The following is a 22,468-nucleotide window of genomic DNA, read 5'->3' as shown; positions in this document are numbered from 1 at the left end:
TCATTTATTTTTGAATATTTGACATTTGTTATTTACACTGGGTGATTCTTACCTTAGATCAATACACAGACATTTCTACTCCTTGATTAGATGACAAAATTTAACGAGAGAAAAAGGTACAAATAGATAATAGAGAACAACTGTTCACATTAATATTGCATTACACATGTTACTTACCCCCAAACCCACACATTAATAAATCCAACGTCATTGACAAACCACAAACAGTATAAAAAGAGGCACCCGGTCATTGTCAAATGCAAGCTGAATACAACGAAACTTCTGCCAAGTCCTTACCTTGCAGCATTCAGGCAGTTCCAGCCTTGCTGTCATGGTGTCTCTGAAAAACAAAAAAACAGGGTTATTTGTATACACGACTGAGGCATTTTATAAGCCACAGTGACACAAAATGCTGAGTAAGAGTCTCTTTTTTCTTACCCCTTTTCCTTTCACCTAAAAATCACTCGTCTAGTATATCTCTGCAGAAACTTTACTTAACATTTTCCTTAAGTACCTTCTTGAATAACGGCCAAAGATCATAAAATTAAGAACTTAGAAGTACAGAAATCAAGTTAATAAGCTAGTGTGCCTGGGGGAGTATAGAAGAAACCACCATAACATAGTATCAACAATAATACTCATATATGTATGTAAGAACACAGAGGGGGGTGTGTGCACAAGTGTGTGTGTGTGTGTTTGTGCTTATATTTCTAACCCTTCTTGTAAAGGTGTATTACACAACATATGTTAGTAAAGCATCTGCGAAAATTATTTCAAGAAGAAATGACAGAGACTATACAGAACATTTTAATATTCATAGTGGTCAGCAGTAATTTCATGCCTCAGTTATACCCTCTCTCCAGTAACGTGCCTCTAATGGTGATGGTCTGTGGGACTGATGACCTAGGGTCACACTTGCTGGTACAAAGGCACCAGACAAAGGGACCTTCACACACCTGTGAAGCCAGTTAAAAGCCTCTACGGGGCAAATCATTTGATTTTTCTTTGATGAGTGCTGCATTGCCTTTTTGGGGGGGGTAAGTTCATTCCTTAGTTGAAGTCCAGCTCAGCAAAGCAAACCCCAGCTTCACAAAGTCCAACTCAACCATTCAGTTGTATTAAGCTGAACCCCAGCTTCACCAAACTTATTCATGCACTTCCAGAAATTAATTTTACGGCCTAATGGGTAGTCAGATCTTCAGACAGTCTTGACATAGGGTGTTTGCCTTCTGTTTTTTAGAACCTATTGATCCAATTGGCTCCACTTACATCACATTTTTAAATTGTTCCTACAACCACACGACTTAGCAATTCATTTTACTTTTGTTGGTGAAAAGAGGGGGTCTTGCATAGACACTTTGCTCCAAGGATCAAGGATCAGTATGTCTTTAAGAAAGACATACTTGATGAAAGCACAAGGGTTAGCTTGTGGTTAACTTCTGTTAACGATACAAAATAAGCATGAGCCATAAATCTGGTGAAAATTGTATCACGGAACAGAAAATTTGCCAAAATGCTTTTCTAAGGAGTCAGAATATTTGCTGAATCAAATCAATTATTACAGACAGTTTTAGCCAAAAAAAAAAAAAAAAAAAAAGTGTAAAAATATCAAAAATGCCAAAATACTTTTCAACATTTTTTAATGTAACATCTTATTTCTGAAACATCAACAACTTGTATCCTCATCTTCCAAATAAAACACTACAATTTTTACTTGAAAAGATAATTTTGATTACAAATTGAACTCCCTTTCAGATAGGAAGGATTAGAAAGTGTTAAACAACCTGATAATTAAACACACTGAGTTGTCTCAAGCAAGCTGGTCTTGGCATTGTGTTTTGTTTGTGGTTTTTGTGGGTTTTTTTAATCAAAATCTTCAAATCCATTGTAACTATTTGAGACAAAACCCGTAGCTTCTTAGCTGTGTGGAGGTAGCTTAGTAGTTCGAGATGATTAGGATGACTTGTCTTCCTAAATTTGACTGCCAGTTTTGACAACGTTTTCTCAATGACCTTGAGTACATCACTCAACTCTCCATGCTTCAGTTTCCTCACCCATCTACTTGGCTTTTACTAGGATTGTGATGAAATCATCTTGTGTCAAGAATATTAATTTACCAGTATGGATTGTCATTTACTTATCAGTTCATCTGTGACAGGGCTGTCCTGTAATGTCATTGTCACTTTATTAACTGGGAAAGGAGAGATTTAGGTGTATTTTTATCCCACCATGGATTATAGGAGTTTGGTTGTTGTGGTTATTTCCATTCCTCCAAGTAATCGAGTGATTTTTCTAGCATGTTTGTATGCATTTCTAAACTGTCCCAGCTCACGGTTGCCCCTCAGTAGCATTTCCTTCAAAAATAATGGTGTTGAAGTGCAGAAAATCATAAAAATAAATGTCTATGTACCCACGGTGCAGCTCATGATTTCTTTTCCAACGGAGGAAGGTTTCTTGTGTGACCTGCACAAGTTGATGCATTTTGCTCTCTGTACAAGAAAATTCAATGAGTTTCCACAACCAAGCTTTCAGCCGCTGGCATGGGTCGTTATCGGCAGCACGAAGCGACTTGCACAGAAGCAGATTATTTCTGTATTTGTGCCCGGCTTGTGCTGGGGGACCTCTTCCAAGCTTTGCGGCATCAGTGACCGGGACGAAGCCACCAGCATGGCATTACTAGCAGCAAGCCTCCACGTCTCCGTGCTGTTTCTCGCCCGCTAGGTGGCACCGGGTGCTTCGGGCGGTGTAAAGGGGATGGGGCAGCCCGGGGGGGGGCGGCCGGATCCGGCTGCGGAGCCCTGGGTTCACCAACAAGCCGGGGGAGAAGACACTGGGCACCTACCGCTTCCCACAGGCTTCATCTTGTTAATTTAAAAAAATAAATAAATAAATAAAATAAAAAAATCTTGGATGGAAACGAAGGAAAACGCCACTGCCATCTCACGGACGGGACGCTGGCACTCGCAGTAAGTTACGTGCCCAGTTTACTACCCAACCACTTTTATCAGGAAACCATCTTCTGAAAATGGAGAAGAAGCTCAGCATGTATCCTACAGCCTCTCTTAGAGTGCAAGTGATCACTGTAACACATCAAAAGCATGAGGGGGTAAATCTGCCGGTGTGAATTCAGTTCAGCTACAGCCATGCGTGCCAGGAGAGGGTGTGACTGCGTGCACAAGGACACACACTCAAGGGAAAGACCACAGAAAATGTGGATCACCTGGGGAGCAGAGTGGCTGCTAGAGACAGAGATTTAAGAGCTGGTTTCTTAGCTCAAGGACCATCTATTCCAGATTTCCAGTTTGTGACAGTAAGCAAATAAGGGAAAAAAACTTTTAGGCAGAGGTACATATATATTTGGGGGCATGCTATTTGTTAAATAATTTAAATAATAAATGTGACTGAGGGTAATGGTGTACATAACTTCATTTTTTTAATTCAAATGTAGCAATGACACCTCACAAACTTAAACAGGACCCCAGCATGGGCTTATCTGCTTAGCTGAACAAGAATGGTTTTCTTTACCCGTACAAAAACAAGTGAATGTTTTGCTCCTTGATTTTTTCCTGGAAAAAGAGGTCAGAAGAAGCACAAATTTCCTTTTCAGTCCTAATCTATATTTCTATTTTATTAATTTTTCTATTAAAACTAGTTCCAGATTTTTCTGCTCCTTGCTGATACATTCAGAGAATATCTCCTATCATCCTATCTTCTTACAGAAAACAAATTTACTTAACTCTGTAAACACGTAACTCCATAAAAGATGTTTAACATGAAAACCCGTAAGTCTGACTAGCAGTTGTTGCTTTTGTTAATACCTCATTAAATGTAGGAACCTGTTTCTGGAAGAGGAAATGTGCTCAGGTTCCCAAACTAGTAATATGTATGTCTAGCAGGGAACTGAATTTTTTGATAAGGGTTTCTAAGGCTATACCCTTGGCAATAGTCATAGAAGCTTAGTTTTAAAGCTGTGAATTTTGTTCCTGATGAAATCTACAGTAAAATCACAGTTGAATTCTCTGCTAAACATTCAGAACCTTTCACTGCATGTCACCATGGCCAACTTTTTCTTCAAATACTTAAAGTGTGCTTATAACCTCCCATGATTTTTCTGAGGCTATCACAGAAGACTGAGATTTAGCTTACACACTGCAGCTCTTTTTGTACCCCTGCTGCTGCCCATGGGGTATTTGCAGCTTTAAAGTTTGTCACTGCTAGATGCCACCAGGTCTGTGCGTGTGCTTGCTGGGTTCTGGCTGTTATTATGACACACAGGTGGTTTTTTAACATAAAAAGTCCTTGATTTTAGATAGATTAGAGGAAAGCATTTTGATCAAAAGACAGCGTTCTGTATTGTACTTTCAAAGAAGTAGGTACAAACAGAGCTTGCTAATTTGAAATGTGAAGTAGCCCTGATCTTCAGCTGCTCTGTTTCTTATGAAGGGACATCTCTCAGAAGCAAATCTTCCATCGTTGGTTATGGTCTATGGCAGGCCAAATCCCAAAGAAATCAATGGAAGCTCATCTTCGTTGACTCTAAGGCTTTTCCCCCATGGACTTGACGAGGTGGATGCTTGAACTGTTGGAGATGTCTGAGGAAACACATACACAGCTGCTGCTGCTGCTGCAGGATGTCAAAAGCAAGACGTGTCAACACCCAGGCTGCCACCACTGTACAACACACGAACCAACAGAGAGGATTCTAAACCAAAGGAAATTTTCCTTTGTGTGTTTTATTTGCCTCAGGCTGACTTAAAGAATATTTTATCATAGCACATGCATCTTCAAAAAAAAAAAAAAAAGGTCATTATCAGAGCACTAGCCCGCAAGAAAAAGATGAGGAAAAAGAAAGGCACCGGAAAGTTTCTTTAGATATTCTGTGTTCCTCAGCACCAACATTTTCATTTTCTTGTTGGCCTTGAGGACACATTGCTACTGGCTGCTTAGCTAAACCAAGCAAGAAAGACCAGCAGGTACGTGAAATGCCATCACATCTTTTCCTTTACACCAAGCTGAATACCGCTCTCTGCTATTAACGTAGGGTCTGATCGTACTCTCACCAAAGTTAGAAGCAAATTTCCCATTGACTTTAATAGGGCAACACATGCTTTTTACAAAACAGACAGGGCACTTTTTTATTTCCTACTAAATATGAAAAAGAAAAATCTGAGTACCAAAGGCTTTGATCAAACAGAAAACAAACACATCTTACAGGCTTTTTAATAACTTTTTTCCCAATAAAAAGAGTAAAGTTGGCCTGAAATTATTATACTTGTTTGAACAGAAAGCATATTTTCTTTCTAGCTAGGCATTATATCATTCAATCTATGAAAACAGAGATGTAATATAAAGTAATAAAGAGGAAATACAACATAAAGTAAGATTCAGACATATTAAATTGCTTAATGAAAACACAAGAGAGAGAAAATAGAAAATATGTTTTCCTTTATTGAGAAAAATCCCTTTTCAAATGCTTAATCAATAATAAAGTTCATATTTCCTGACTTGAAATATTTTTTACATTTTTTTATTTAGAAAATTATTAAATATCTTTAATGAATATAGATTGCCATTTTTCTGCAGCATGGCCTGGCAGCATCCCGAATAGATTGTTCTCTGCCTAATCTGTTTCCCTTCTGCAATTGACTGATCCGAGCAGCGCACTTCATAATTTCATTTCAGATAATTCTTGTCACTGAATGCTATCCAGTAAATGTGAATACACATTTGCAAATGCACCTTGGGAAAAGGGAAATCCTGCAGGATCATGCTGCTGGTAATTTGAAGATGAGTCAAATTAACAGGCAACATTTGTTACCACTTAACTTTTCTATGCTCTTGAGCTACAGAGCAGATTGAGGCTATGTGAGTATTGCAGTCAAACCACTGTTATTCCAGTTTCCATATTCTCTGACCCTACTTTGCTGTCCATGGGTTATTAAATATGCAGAGTCTACTCTATGGAAGAATGTAAGGCCTCCATTAGAGTGTGAAACCTTACATCCACCTACTCCACCATCTTCTGCCTGAATATCTACAGCTTGCTTCTGAACCATCTTGCTCCAAAGGGTGGAACATCAAAATTATCACTTAAAATAGCTGTCACTTCTGGAAAGACGTGAAGCATTCGTCTTCTCTCAGGGCTCAGTGGGAGCTTTACATTTCCTGCTCAGCATGGCCACCTTTCTCCCAGTATGGGACTGCAAGTACTCGGTAGGACCCTGCATGCAGTTCCCAAGGGGTGGAAAGACACGGTATGCCTGTAAGACGATGCCAACCTGGCAATCTTGAAGGACACAGATTCTGTGGCACAAAGACTTAGAGAAGTCATGAAGAGGAAGTAGGAAATTCCCAGTGCCTGGGGAAGCTGAGAGGAAGGAGGCGCAAGGTGTCTACAGTGACAGTGTGGGGAAAGATGTATGGTCTGGGGGATCCTAAGATAGGCAGCAGTCCGGTGTGCTGGGAGATGAGAAGTACCAGCAGGAGCATCCTCTGGGAAAGGCAGGGTGGGGACAGGAGTAGAAAGGGACAGGCGGCTTTCAGCCATATGAAAACATTGAAAAGTTTGATCTCTCCTGGACTAGACCGTTTCTTCTTTATTTGTACCACAACCTGACATCAAGACAATTCAGAACCTATGCATATGTGAGTAATGCTGTTCTGGGCAGCAGGGTATCCGAATTATGTGTCCAGGGCTGGCAGACAACAGAGAACCTGTGCAAGATGAAGGTCCTTCTGGAGTGGCACTCAATTGCCAGCTGGTAGGCCTCTGGGCTCTCAGTGTAGCTGCTATGGTTAGGATACACTTATTTTTTGGCAAATGGTCACAAATAAGAAAAAAATATATATATTCTATGGGGAAATGGGTTTTACAGGGGCTGTGATCTGCAAATAACCAGATCTCCACACTTCATCACTGCAGTCCACTGTTCACAGAATCACAGAATCATCACAGAATTTCTAGGTTGGAAGAGACCTCAAGATCATCGAGTCCAACCTCTGACCTAACACTAACAGTCCCCACTAAACCATATCCCTAAGCTGTTGATATGAGCCCACCAGTTTCCTTCCCTAAGCAATAATCCCAGAAGGTCAAATTGGCTACAGTTCCTCAGACTGCACGTTATAAATGAGGGGTGGGAAAACGCAATGCACAGTGTGCTCAGTTTAAGCTGCACCCTTGGCCAAGGCCTGGGCAGGCCAAGGTGGACTGCAGCCCCTCACATTCTTTACGTGCCACCAGGTACAGGGGACGAGCAGCTCCTGGGCAACTTTCTGGAGATGCTTCAGCTGGGCTGGGCTGAGGGAAGCTAGAGAAGGGCCAGGCAAGCACTGGGGAAGAAAGAGGTAAGGTGACAGGCTAGGGAGAGCAGTTACCCTCACAAAACTGTTAAGGCACCTTGCACATCAACCTTCCTGAATATTACAGTGTATTGAAGTAATCTTATTTACATATCCGAGTTAAATTTGGCTAGTTTCTAAGGAGTATCGCTATAGGCAGTACGCACAAATCACCTGGAACATCATCTCCTTCCATTGTAAACCTCTAATGATGGCTTATAAACAGAAACACGGTCAAGCTAGAAATAAGCTGTCACACAAAATGCTGACATCTCCAAATAACAAGTGTATCCAAGAGGTGTTTTTTTTCTCATTAAAAATATTGCATTTATTTTTCACAGAGGAAGTAGAAGTCGTAAGAAAAATCAATATGAAGTGACCTAATCTTTCTCATTTTCATTTTTAATTCCCCCATCGTGGGGCTGGAATAGCTCCGTTCCCTGACACCGAGTGCCATGACAACCATCAGGCCCATCAGGTCTCTGCATAGCCACTCTGCTCATTACCTGGGGAAAAATGTACGTACCAAACGCTCAAGCTCTTTTTAAACCTATTAAATATAAATAACTAATATGATTTGACCTAGATAGCTGAGTGTAATGTACCATAACATCCAAATTAAAAAAAAAAAAAAAAAAGCCTAAGTGTAAAAGCATTTATAAATGTTATGGAGACTAAGTAAAGTTGCTACAGTGAGCTCACCAGTTGTATTAATGTTTTAAGATAACTTCTCAAATGAAATGTGTTCAAAGTGAGAGAAATGTAAGTATTCAAAATTTCGGGTATCACTTTTATGCTGTAAGTGCAAATTTCTATGAACGGTGTATTTAAAGCACTGAGAATATACAAGTTTTTATAAAGGAGATGCATCTCAAATCTGGATAATTAGTATCTCCAAAGAAAAACATTTTTTAAGTTGCCCTTGAAGCTTTAATATTCACACTTTTCTGAAACCTAAAGTGCACAGGTAAAACACCATTTCTTTTAACAGTACTAGCCTATGGAACAATCTGTAGTTGCACACACATTCAACCATGAATAAGCAAGATAAAGATGTATGAATTTCTTATCACTAACCTTTACACAAACACCATTTATGAATAGGTGTATCCAACTCGACTGCCAGCCTGGCTTTTCCCTTTCATCTTGCTGCTAATCGATACTTGCTAGAAATTTTATGCAATAGCAATGTCCAGTCCGCATTTTGCATTTTGATGCACCAACAGCAACATAACCAGCTTCACTCCTTGTCCTTATAAATGATGCTGCCATTTTCACAGATAACCTACTTAAATGTCCTAACGTTTTCCCTGAGAAGCATCACCTTTCTGGCAGCTGGCCTTTGCAAGAGAACATTAGATTCTCATCTGAAAGAGAGATGTAAGACCAAGCCTCACTCTGCCAAGCTGGCTCAAGGCTTTCATTTAATTAGCACATCTTTAGCTTGGCCAAATTTAAATGAATGTGTTTCTTGGTAATACAGATAATAAAAAACGCCTAGCATTTGCACCCTGTGACCTAGATAAAGAAATCACTTTAAAGATGAAGGGTTTGGGGTTCTCTGACTGATTTCAACTTTATTCGGCTTAATTCTCCTATCCTCTGATCAGTATTATCCCTTTCTACTGCAACTTCCTCTTCAAGCATCTCTCCAGTCTTGTTCCCTCATATTACTAACTTCCCTAAGCCTTTATTTCACATTTGATTTTATTTTCTCCCTCTAAATGTCTCTCCAAGCACTTAACTGCTTTTCCAGTTTCCCAGATAACATCCAGAGATGCTCAAGCATTAATGGCTTTGCTTCCAGCTACTGATCAGCCATATAAATCTGTTCACACACTGCAACTCATCCTGAAAATTGGGTCCAACACCACCCCAAACTTCAGTACAAAACCTGTTTGAATTCCATTGATTTAAAACAGCATGCCACTAAAAACACAGTTGTCTATCCAAAACGACCACCTTCATGACCCCACTGTTTTGACGCATTTGAATCTGTCAGGAAGTCTAAAACAAATGAATTTCTTTTGTAGCTGGAAGACAAATAAAATTTGTTTGGGTGGAGGTTTCCCTGTAAACTAATTACGTTAGACTCACCACTGCCTTTCATCTTGTACCACACTCATTCATCTTTCGCTCAGAAACAGGAAGAGGAAGCGGCTTCTTCCTAGCCCTGCAGTCCCTGCCATGCCTGATTCGGACCATATGAGCTCCAGAGAAGATGCACGAGTTTGCTTGGAGCAGAATTAGGCCCACAGAAGCTGGCGAAATCACTTTTTCTCTGTGTGGAAAATGAGAGCAAACCACCCTCACAGAAGTGCAGCAGAAAGGACTGGAAGAAAATGTAACTCAGCTGCTCAAACATTTTGTTCTCTGTGGAATGGTTTATAACCTATTGAATTTTCATTCCTCTGCTACATGACAGTTGAAGTAGGAAAAAAAAAAAAAAAAAAAGAGAGATAAACATTTAACTAATATGTGAGAATACTTCTCAAGGTCACCCCAATTATTTATTATTAGGATTTTTTATTTTTTTAGGTTTGCAGCTGTTACAAGAGGATTCCTTTCACTGAAGTATCCCCTGACTGCAGTTTCCAACAGAAAATCTATTTACTGAAACTGAATATCAAGACTACCAGGTATGCACAGCTGCACTACAAAAATGTATGTTATCTGGTCATCTCCTGCATGCTACTCCTTTTTTATTAAAAAGTTTAAGTGTGGTTCACATGGATGTACAAGATTAGGAGGAAAAAATATGTAAAAATGGAAGCATCAAATTATCCCTACCAAAGATATGTCTGAAAAAGGGAACCAGAAAAATGAAGGCCCGTATATGACCCAGGGTTAATTGTACTCAACTACCTGTGAAATATATGCACATTTCTATGAGGAGAAACAGCAGCGTGAGGAGGAGTGTTCCCAGCAAATGAGGACGATGGGCTCAATGACGCAGACGCGCCATTAGCCACAGCCCTTGGAGACCCAAACCAAACAGATGCCTGCTCCTATCACAAGCAGCAGGTAAATAGGACAGAAAATGTAGAAGCCCGATGAGTAATAGGACTGTGGTCTGACATGGTACGAATAAGCAGGGGATAATAAGCAAAGGCAAACAAGGACAATGAGAGGAGTCAATTGTAGAAAAGTCAGCTACACCACACATGGAGGCAGCAGTACATTCCAAATCTGGGAATGCTGCATTTTGGGACCAACCAGAGACTATTTTTGCTGAGCCAGTGCCCATTAAGTGGGCTCTGAAGAGCTGCTTGATCCCTCTGCAGGCTGTCAATTTGGCCAGAAGCATGGTGTTGGCAAGAGAAAAACTGGTGCATGGGGAGTGCAGGTAGCAGTCAAGACACCTCCATGCACACAGTGCTAAAGTTACAAACACAAGTTATGTGAATTTATTCAGTATGTCCCCCTTTCTTACATTGCTGTTGCACTGGCTTGTCCTAAGCCAGGGGTCACTCCGTGCTTCCCAGTGTCAGCCATCAGAGTTACACCAGCCTCTGGGTCCTGTTGGACGCTTGCTCCTTTACATCAAACACCGATTTTTCGGCTTCTCTGCCTCTTACCTTCAGCAAAGCACTTAGCCTGTATGCAAGACCCTTCCCATGGGGTTCAAATGAGGAAAAAAGAAGACTTGATATGGTATTTGCTATGTGTAATGTATATGTGAGAAAGGAAAGTATAAATTTCTGCTACATTTAAGGATATAGACTTTGGCAGCTGGATTTTCCTCCTCCCTCTATCAGCCCAATGCCACTTTAAACATGTTATTTTCTGGCTGTCCTCATTTTCTGTGAACTATTCCTCTGTCATTTTCACTGTCACGGGAATCAATACCTAGTAATAGCATTACATAGGTGGGGGTGTTAGCCTCCCAATAACTTCTGGAGCCACAGACGTGGTTTATTAATTTGTTATATATCTTTGACTGGTTCTTTTCCCCTTTGCCCTCTTATCTATTTTTCAGGGCCTCATGCTAAGACTGCACAGTGCTGAACAGCTGTAATGCACATCTCTGTTTTCCTTAGATCAAGTGGTCAGGAAAAAGTACTCTTCCTTTCCCACAAATACAGAATCACTTTTGCTAAACATTATGCTAACTTGTGCAAGGAATGACAAAATTTCATCCCCAGTTTGTGAGACAAACGTGTATGTAACAACATCCCTGCTCAAAAGTTCAACAGCTAAAACCACCACGGCAATGAGAGCTCTGACACACTGGAAGACTCCTGGTTTCTCAGCAAATGTCAGCTCTTTCTCCTAGTCCTGAAAGAAGCCAGCAAAAATGCTGAGAACCTATTTAGAGTCACATTTAACATTTTTATTCTGGCCTACAGCACAATGCAGTTGGAAAGATGGGGGGGAGGGGCGCATATTATCTTCTGTGACAAAACAGATGGACTGAGATCACAAAAATCAAAGATGTGTTATTTGAGTTTTGCATGTTATTATTTCACTAGGAACAGGTTTTGAAGTGGAAATTTAGAAGTATGGACGTACCTCTGTCTCTACCACAAATGTCAGTGCAAATGAAACCAGCTTATACCAAGAACACCCGCTATTCATAACAGCCTCTTGTATACAGTTTATTGACCTGTACCATGTACAGCATTTCTGTTTATCGAGACTGTTTACATGAAACTAATTAAAAACATCAAGATCATTGGTTCATAGTTGCTACCACACAGACAACAGAATGTCATTTAAAAGATGTGCTAAATAAAACACAGGTTCACTTTTCTCAGCTCTGGCTGCCTTTATTTGCCACAATGCAGACACATTTTCTAAATTTGCACTTACTCTAAAGGGTACAGGATCATGCTGACTTGTCAGTATTGCAGAACAGGGAGAACGAATGCAATAAACTTCTAGGCTGCCAGCAGCTACAATAAACGACACAGAATGACAACAATCCTTCCACATAAATACTGATCTTATTTTTGCTGAACTCTAGACCTCTTGTTTCATGGTATTTTTATAGACTATAGTTCATATGCATTACATTAGGGGAAGCAGTTATGATGCGAGCATATTGTCACATTCCCTTGTACACTTATATTATGAAAAAGTGCAAAATTAAAGGAAAAATTCATTTCAGTAGACCAGTCAGTCAGCACTGCACTTCGGGAGAAAAATAACAGTGCAGACCTCTGTTTGTTTGCAGCATTCAAAAATCTTCCCTCTGCACAGTCATGGGTTTTATTTAGATCTTCAGAATAAGGTATATTCCACTGCAAGAAAAATAGATGCCATTTTTTACCACAAGAAAAGTCTTTTATGAATGCTTGTATAAGACAGTTTTATGTGCCTCTGACACACCATTTACTTGACTTACCATAAATGTATTGCTTCTTAAGCTATCTCAAAAAGAACAGCAAAAACCAGAGGCATGCTCAGTCAGACTAACAGTTACACATACGTTACCACCTCACGAGCAGCTAGAGGGCTGAAGTTTCTGCAAGAAGAAGAAATAACAAAAGCAATGGATTGAAATGGCTGGTTTTCTCTCTGCCTAGCCCATCCCAAATACCACAAAAAGTCTCTCACAATTTGGAAATTGCAATTTTATGGGAATGAAGAAAGTACCAAAGCATTACAAGAAGACTCAGAAACACATCTCTTATACATGTATAATGAAAGAGTATATCATCATGTTATTATCATTTGAGAAACAGGTGCCTATCTGATGCATTGCTTTTGATAGCAAGGAGAGAGGTGATTCTTCCTGCATTGAATCACCTGATTCATGAATCACCATGAAATATGAACATGCACCTATTTAGCTTAATTTACACATACGAATAAATATATTTGCATGTCTTCTCCTGGTTGTTCATACTGCAATTTATAAGCTTCACTGCAAAAACAGCAAATCCAACATTCCCAGTAAATATTTAGGAATTCTATAGTGCTGATGATGAAGCTTACCACTCCAAACACGACCTGCAGTCACTGCAGCGGCAGTACTGAAGACATGGTACACGCACAGCCTCTGATTTGTGTAGGTGTCAGAAGAAAAAAAAAATATATTTTCCCTTTCCTTTATTTTTTACAGGTTCACATTGTTACCATTTGCCAAAAGGTAGGTCTAGACACCTAGCAGTTAGATGAGCTCCTAGGATGTAGGGAGAGAAAAAGGATCTTCTAGCTGCAGCAGCAGTAATGAGAGATTCTTTAGATTTTTCTTTCCTTAGATGAACATTTTGGAAGAGCTGCTTGCAACTGAGGTCAAGGTTACATGAGAGGTTACTACAAGTCTGTCTTAGGAAGTGAGGATTCATAGAAATGGAAAGAGTTTTCATATTTATTTTTGAAACAAAATTCACCTGGGATGCCTTCAGAGACTCTTGACAAGGACAAGCACTCCACTCCCTTCACAGGGCTAGAAGCACTTTCTCTTGTTTCTTCAGTGCAAAGAGTGGGTACCACGTGCACAGATTCTTTACAGACACCTGACTTATCTGGAACAGATGAATCTGAAGCTTCCTTATTCATTCATGAAGGAATCATCTAAGGAGTTCAATATTCACAGTTATGTATTTTTAAGCAAAACACTTAAAATTATATCAGAAGCATACCAGCTGATGGGTGTTTTATGCCCTGTTCAGATAAAAGCTCATTCAACTAACTGTTTCAACCTCTGGGGACTGCAGGAAGAGAGGCATTAGTTAGTGAACTGTGCATCGTTACCACTGAGGAATTCCTGCACACGTTCTCTAGCAATATGATTTTCATCTTCTTTCTTCATCAGACAGCAGCATGGCCACCAGAGAATATAAAAAAGAGTTTCCCAAAACTTAATAGGTTTCTCTTTTCTACATCTCACGGTAACTTGTCCATAGTGAGCCTTTGTAGTTGACTACGGACCCCCAAGTATGGATTTAATCTTAGTTTAGACTTAGTTTTTCACGTTGCAGTACTTTTTCTGTCCAGGGAGGACACTTAGAATCATGGAATCAGAGGTTGGAAGGGACTCACAACAAGATCATCAAGTCCAGCTCCTGCCTCACACAGGACCACCTAAAAATCATACCCTATGTCCGAGAGCTTTGTCCAAATGCTTCTTGAACTCCAGCAGGCTCGGTGCTGTGACCACTGCCCTGGGGAGCCTGTTCCAGTGCTCAATCACCCTCTTGGTGAAGAACCTTATCCTAACATCCAAACTGACCCTCCGCTGATGCAGCTTCATGTTTCAGACACTTCAGAAGTCCTGCCCTGTACAGAATCTTTTGGACTTCTGAACTCAAGAGTCTTCAGATACTGCTTAACTTTTAAATTTCACATTCTCCCATCACGAATCTCCATGCCCGTCAGGCAAGGCTGTCAAGTCTATCATCATGCATATGGTATACATCCTGCATGAGTTGAGTCTTCAGGAGCCATATATGTGGTAAATAAATGGTATGGTGTAAAGAAGAGCTTCTGCTTCTGAGGCAAAAAAAAAAAATGAAAAGGGATGTTTCTTCTCTCCTGGTAAGACCCAGGTACCAAAAGAAATAATTATGAAAATTCTATGTCTACCAATCTAGTATCTTTTCTTAAAAAAAAAGACTATTATGTAATACACTCGTGTAATCCAATTATATGATTGAATTTATCTTTTCATATGTATTTATTTCTTCCTGATTACAAGGTTTTCATTGCACACTGCACTTAATGCAGAGAATCCTCTTGGACAAATCTTGCTTGAGTAAAGGCTGGAGAATTTTACCAGTTTATAGCTGTATTTTAATAAGTCTATGATCCCACTGACAACAAAGTAAACAGGAAAAGCTCTGCTGCAGCCAGACTCTCTCTGGGCTTTTCAGCTGACTGCTTCTGTATGTAAAGCAATTAGTACATGTGTATATATTCATGCATGGGGGAGAACAAGTACAGATTTAACTATCAATATGCATACCACAGTACGCAATTTGTTGCTAATAAAAAAAAAAAAAAGCTAATAAACAAGGCTCTGTGAGTCTACTTTTCATTAGAAAAGTTTAGTGAACACAAGTGTTGGATTTTGCCTAATCTGCTCTCACCAAATAACTTCAACATAACTTATTCTATCCACTGGAATTCTTTCCTGTTCATCAATTTAAAATTGATCACTCATTTCTTGTTTACTGTTGCAATAATGGCTCTGCAACTGAAAATAAACGTTTTATGCTTATACATAAGAGGAACCCAGTCATATCCATGTTAAGATGCTTCCCTCATATTGTAGTTATAAAAACAGAGAAGGAAAGTTTTTTTTTTTGGGGGGGGGGGTCATTCTGCAGATTTCTCTTAAATGGAAGAACCAGCCCCATGGGATATGGTTACACAGTTCTAGCAGTTTCTGCTTGTGTTTCTTCTAATTACATTTTCCTAAAGAAAACTGACTTCTAGTACATCTGAATCTGTATTTGTCCTGCTACAGCACCATCCTGGTTGTTGCAACATTAAGTTTCACTGAGATCATCAAGGGTTCAACAACCCTTCAACAAGGGTTCAAGTTCAACGAGGGTTCAACAAGGGCTCAAGGTGTTCAACATCTCACTGAGATTTTGATCCAAAAGAGCAGAAGTAACTGAAGTACTCATTTTTGCTAGAGTACACTTTAAATCACAGTTCACTGTGCATAGCCTTCTTCCACAAGGTGGTCTGTTACACTTGACACCATTTCACATTTGGCTGTTTAGAAATTGTTTTGCTGACATGGGTAGGATCTTCCCTTATACCTGAGGTGAATGCTGTTTGCTAAGGTCATGCTTCCTTACAGTCAGAGAGGACTGCTCCAGCAATATAAATGGGAGCTGGAATGGATCCTTAGGTCACCATACCATGGCCCACAGAACAAACAGTGTTTAGAAGTCATTCAAGTTGAAAACTTCAAAGGAAAAAAAAAATAAGATGCGTGTGCTGGCACAACCATGAAAAATTTGTCACCTACTCAAGGGAGCTCCCTCCAGGTTTCCATCTCCAAAAATGTATCTTCCACTCTTTGTGGACTTTTCTAAATATCTCAGTAAAATGGCAGCAAATTTAAGACCAGCATTAGGAAGGGCAGTCCCATACTGTTAAGCATTTGATGCTCATTTTCCATGAGTCTAGCAAGGGTTATAGAAGGGGACAGTGTCTTTTTTTCCACCATTCCCCTGGGGTGGTACAGACACAGAGGGAGAAGGTCAGAATTGAAACTGCTCCAAGGAGCCTGGCTCATCCCCTGGGCTGCTGAACATGATACAAAGCAGTGCACTCTCCATTCACCAGCATGCAAGTCTTGCTGCAATTTGGCTCTAATGATGCCAGCCCAGGACCCCAAGGACAAACAATTCCCCATGGCCATGTTGCTCTAACACTGTACTTTGTCTACTGCTCCACTTGTGTAGTAGTTTCTCCACAGTAAAATACAATAGAGCTGTATGTACAAATACTTTAACCACTGGGAACTCCCAGCTCTTGAATGATTGATCTCATAATCCTAACACTGTGTGGAAAAGGGTTTTGATATTTAAGAAGTCTTCCCAGAAGTATTTAATTAAGTAGGTCAGTCTCTCACCTAGACAACACATTTCCTTGATGTTAACACAGAACAGTCATCAGGCTGCACTTCCAAGCCGTGTTTAACCATTAAAGTGATTTACCTAAATTAAGCTAAAAAAATCCGTACATGTCCACATGCCCTTTATTGTTTATCTACGGCAATCTACATCATTGGTTTGGCCTTACATGTCCAAGCTGGTACCTGGCCTCAACTCCTAAGCTAATTTCACCTGAGCTATGCATCTCTAGCATCTTACTAGAGACATGCAGGGCAAGTCACCCTCAGGTCTCTTGTATAACATTTGTTCTTCTTTGTTGCCTACATCTTCTGGCCCCTCTGCTCTTAAAGTGAAGCCTCTGAAGCAATGAGATGAAGTTCTCTTATATCGTGACACATTTCCAATGTATATGTAGTTTGCCTTGATGTTTGCCTCTCCCCAACTATTGTTTTACTGCATAGCCTCTATTTTATTGCATGCTCCAGAAGTCCACAGTCTCTCTATTCTTTTACAAAATTGGTTACAAAAATTAAATTCTTCTTTACAGTCCAGGTGGTTTACATTGCTTTTAATTCCCTTTCCCAAATTTTAGTATTTAATCATAAAACTTCTGCAGGAGGTCTACCCCATAGAACTGTATTTTCAAACACTGAGGTTTAGTTTGCTTTCAAATATTAAAGGCATTTATTTTATTTGACATTTATTTTATATTATTTTGCTATAATTTATTTTAATTCTAATAATCACCTGGTTTTATTTTCAGCACTGTATTTATTTCCTTTTGTTCCCATCACCCAAGCAGTTCTTTAACGGTTAGCTATAAATTTGCATCTGTTTGATCTTAGGTGTCTTTCTGCCTAAAGAATTAATGGTGCTTTTGATAATATATACTCCAAAGGTATATTGTTTTGAACAACTCTTTTGACCTACTTGTTTCCATAATGTTTGAGGTTTCTGTCAATGTGATTTCTCTTTATAATTTTTCTTCCCTTCTCTTTACCAGAGGCTGATTTTCTTCTAACAGCCTATTTCATTTCAGTTCAGTAAAACTCCCTTTATTTTTTAATTTTCTTAGGTTATAGAAGTCCCTAGATTCCAAAAACATTAATTTTACATTTTGTCAAATAGAAGGAAGTTCAGTAGATTCAAATAAAACCAGACTGAATAATCTTACCTATCTAATGTCCTTTTTCCTTCACTTTGAAAAATTCAGCAACTGTTGATGAAATTCTTGTTCCTGTGATAGGTTGAAAAGAAAATTAAAGTAAGTGTTATTTCATTAGTTCTGAAATATAAAACTCCTTGGCACTCTTCAGAAATACATATTCAAATCTCTATATAAGTAGCATGCAGACATTCCTGATCCATCTAGTAGGAATTTTTCTTTACAAAGACCCCAATCTTGCAATCCAATCTGAACAGAAGAGCCCTTTCAATTCCACTGAAATCCAGTGAATCCATTAGGCATTGGTCTTACAAAGGTAGTTTGGCACTTGAAAATACAGATGGGTTCACAGTAGAATCTTCAAAAAAGTATAGGAAGTGAATTCTCACAGAAATAAATTCACTACAGTGTCTGTAGCACAACACATTATACTTTAAATTAAACAAGCCAACAAAATTGAAATGCAATTTTTTTACAAAAACACTCCAAGAATTGGGATTTTTGTCCTAGGGCACAAGAAAAGGCTGTTTTGGGAAAGGCTCGGGCCACACGTTCTGAAGGACCACAGGATCTGGGGGGACATGAGTCATCTCCCTGCATTCTCCCTTCTCTGCCCTTCAGGCATTCAGTGATTTGCTGACCAGAAGCTCCTTGCTTCTGTTCCCTGACCATACCAAACACAGGTGCTCTCAAAGCAGTGAAAGGCCAAATTTCACATCTGCACAGCCAACATTTGCACCAGGGCTCCTCTGTCAAGAGAATGCAGGTTGTGTTTGCTCATGTCAGTTTTTTAAGAGGCTAATTTGTTGACAGAAGGAATAGCTGCAGAGTCAATACATCGCACATTTAATAATTACCCAGTATTACAAATATAACAAAAAGGCAGTGTTTGGATTCAGGTTATTACACTGAGGTAAACTTTGAAGATTTTCTTGTCAGGTGATACCACGGGCACAACTTCATTGGGCTTAGAGGGCAGCAACATTTTCAAATTACTTTTCACAAAACATGAGAGAAGTTTCACTACCTTCTAACTGATGTTGGATCCAACCCAAACTCAGAACTGATACCTGCAATGTCAAACCTGTGCCCCTAAGAATTAAAATGTATTTGGACGCTGGGTTATATAAGGTACTATCTATCCTAATAAAAGAGGCTATGAGTGATTATGAAATGATAAATTATTAAAATTGAATACTTACCAACCACAAAAAGGTCTCTGTGAATACCACACTTATTTTGTCTCCAAAAGAACAAATGTTCAGGAAACACTGCAAATAAAACTGAAAAGTATAGACACAGGCTAAGAACTCTGGAAGCTATGTAGAGGTACTCGCATAAAGCACTCTGTAATTTACACAGCAAGTTTAGAAGATTGCCGTATGAGCATTCCAGGATCTCACTGGAAATCTTCTTTCCTCTAAAATTAGCCCTAGAGTTAGCTCAAATGCCTTTAACAGCAGGAAAGCTGTCCTGCTGACGCAGGCATGCCAACACAGCGACACCATACACGCAGTTTAAAATGGAGCAAGCATGGCAGCTCTTTGCTAAACCATGGTCTGAATTTGCAATTGTTGACATTTCAGAGGTGGCCACATTCAAAAGGGTCTGGTTTACAAGTTCTTGGTACCTACACTAAAATAAATGAAGAGAAAAGCAAGCATTTTATGGCATGACAGTATCATACTTCTACAATTATTTTGAACATTAATCATTTAGCATTATGAGTCAGAGAGGGAAAACTGCAGAAAATTGCAGGGGAAACTAATTATGAGCATTTGAGAATTTTTTTTTTCCTTCACCATACAATTCTATGCACATAAATTGTTACAATTAGATACTCATTCTCTTCCTTGCACCACTGATGAACAACCCAAAACTGAAATGGTTAAGGTTATAAAGAATTGGAGATTCCATGTTCATATGGAGTTTTACTATCTCTTTATAACTGATTGAGAATGTTTTCTGAATTCTATTAAAAAAAAAAGAAGTTCAAACCGCTTGACAAATATTTCATTGTCCTCATACAGCTCACTGCTGCCACTTGTTTGGAAAAATGAAAGGTAAGTTGAAAAATGCACCTTTTCCATTTTCATCTCTAATTGAATTCTCTCTTGACCCCCTTATTCCCCATGGCTGTATTTCAGGTTTTGATGATAAGAAAAAGAATTTTGTATTTGGATAATACAATTTTCTCACTTGCCTTCAGCGACCTTCAGCTCAATTTCCTCTCCCCAGAGACACTGTATATTATAGAATTGAATCAAATTCCTTATTCATAGAAAAAAAGTTCCAATTTAATCTGAATATTCAGCATTTTACACTGGTCAGGGTGATGGATGGCATATTGAAATGCTTTTGGTTCAGGTAATCAAATGGTAGAATTCAGACTTGTATTGAAAAAAATAATGAAGTCTATTCAATATTCTCATAAGGTGCAAAAAATGCACATTACACCGTAGAACTGGGTTTTTTTCTTATTACCTAACCAATAACATCTCCATTGCAAAAAGTATAGTAAAACATTAAGAATTTATGTAGGTTACAACACGTGAGAAGCAGCCACTGAGGGAAAAAGCAGGCATCTTCCTGAGAGCGCTCAAATGAACAAGCACAAAACGGGGGAGAAACCAAATCTGTTTCCCATATGTACCCACAATTTCGATGCTGGCTTACCGAAGTCTTTTAATATGTTTTAAAATGCTTTTCAAGAAAGAAACATAGCCTCTTGAATCATTTCAAGTTGCCTGATACCTTGAATTATTGTAATGCTTCATTTCAATTCCCAGAAGTTTTGTCAAGAAACAGCATTGGGTATCTCATTATTTCGAAAGGACTGGTGGCTCCATTTTGGAAAACTGTCCTGCTGGTTGTGAAGCACAGCCTCAGAGCAACAATGGGTTAGATCAACTTCAGCTTGGCACCACTCTCCTGATGTAGCATGCTTGGACACTTGGACATGGACAAGATGTCTCCAGGAAAACAAGAGGATAATGACGCTGCATGAATGTGGTTTTTAAAACTCCATCAATAGTTCATTTCTTCTAGAGATGCATGGAATTACCCCATCTCGTTTTTAAATAATTAAAGTTATTTATTTTCTATTTGTTTGGAGTACTTAAGCCACAAGGAATGATTAACCATCGGCGCCACGAGCATTTAATTAAAATTGCAGTGGAGCAATTAATTGTTAAGGCACTGTGTTACAAACGTAGCAGTGAGCTGCCCTTCCAGGCTGTACTACACCTGGTGCTGGAGGGGAAGCCAGTTCTGTGCTCATTCCCTCCCCTTACACGCGTGCAGCTGGCGCACAGCTCTCTCACGGGAAGGGCAGAGATGAGCCTCCCCTTCAGGGAGACGTCCCCACAGCCCATAGATGTGAGGTGGCCTTCACAAGCCAGAGGGAACACTGCTACTCAAGCTCCCTATGTGGAAATGCAGAGCTCTGCATGACGCTGGGCCTCCTCACTGGCCATTTTCTGTGCAAAACCCATAAACTTACCTTAACAGCTCGGGCAAATTCACAGCCACAGGGTAAAGCCAAAGGAGTGAGGCCTGTGGAAAAAGCACGCACATAAGCACTCTCAGGAACGGCTTACGTGCTCCCACTGTCAGGGACAATGGACATGACAAAAACATTTTAAAGCAGAAGCTCTTGATGTTGAACTACCTCTTTCAAATTAAAAAAGATTGCCAGGAAACTGTGAATGCTCAGTGGTAACTTGTGATCCACCAGCAATGGAGTATTGGGCGAAGAACAGAACCTAAAGACACATGAATATATCCATTTCAGTCAAGTTCCAGATTTAAAAAAAAAAAAAAAAAACAGGCTTAATTTTTCCAACTTAGCCCCACAAGGGCAATTTAGGAACCAAACATTACATGTCATCGCTGTATTGGTGTAAGGGAGGCTCTGCAATGAAAGCCACTAACAGCTACACTGACGAACAAGAAAAATAGCGTCCAACTACTGTTCCCAGGGCACTTACCTCTTCAGGACTAGCAGGAATAGAAGTCACTAAAATGCAAGATTTTATAAGTTAATATGAACTGATACCAAAGAGACACACAAAGGAAGAAAGTGCTGGGTGTTTTACATAACCAGAAACACAAAAATGAACTTAAGATACTTTGTCTTAAGATATGTTACTTAAGATACTGAACTTAAGATGTGTTTGTCATAGATCAGGATTTAAGCATGCAATTTTGAAGTAATTCAAGTATGTTTGCTCCCTGTCCCAAATGGGATGGGAAACAAGCACACACTTCTGACAAACATATAAAGTGCATTTCACAGTCCGGAACAGTAAGGATAACGTGCTGCATGTGCTTACTTCTGTTGACATTTATTTGGAACTTCTTCTTTGAAGTTCTCTGTGTGAATACAAAACGTGTGAGACACACGTAAGAGAAATTTGTACAACATAGTACAAAAGGAAAT

The 22,468-nt window shown here is 39.4% G+C and overlaps 2 long non-coding RNA genes across 3 annotated transcripts; one reads left to right on the top strand and one right to left on the bottom strand.

Moving 5' to 3' along the window:
- The first annotated feature begins 2,773 nt into the window (after window positions 1–2,773).
- Window positions 2,774–12,051, top strand: LOC137856411 (uncharacterized). The gene is made up of 5 exons (XR_011096432.1): window positions 2,774–2,966; window positions 7,773–7,859; window positions 9,483–9,685; window positions 9,880–9,980; window positions 11,321–12,051. It is a non-coding gene; the product is annotated as an uncharacterized lncRNA (long non-coding RNA).
- A 33-nt stretch (window positions 12,052–12,084) lies between these two features.
- LOC137856405 (uncharacterized) lies at window positions 12,085–21,795 on the bottom strand. Of its 2 annotated transcripts, XR_011096429.1 has the most exons (7): window positions 21,698–21,795; window positions 21,530–21,582; window positions 19,230–19,310; window positions 18,037–18,099; window positions 13,680–14,781; window positions 12,689–12,808; window positions 12,085–12,584 (listed from the first exon to the last, which is right to left on the bottom strand). It is a non-coding gene; the product is annotated as an uncharacterized lncRNA (long non-coding RNA). The 2 variants fall into 2 exon arrangements; XR_011096428.1 differs by having other exon boundaries at window positions 12,689–14,781.
- Between the last annotated feature and the right edge of the window lie 673 nt (window positions 21,796–22,468).

The sequence above is a fragment of the Anas acuta genome, chromosome 1 (assembly GCF_963932015.1).
Source record: "Anas acuta chromosome 1, bAnaAcu1.1, whole genome shotgun sequence".
NCBI lineage: Eukaryota > Metazoa > Chordata > Aves > Anseriformes > Anatidae > Anas > Anas acuta.
This window is presented reverse-complemented; position numbering and strand designations above follow the sequence as displayed.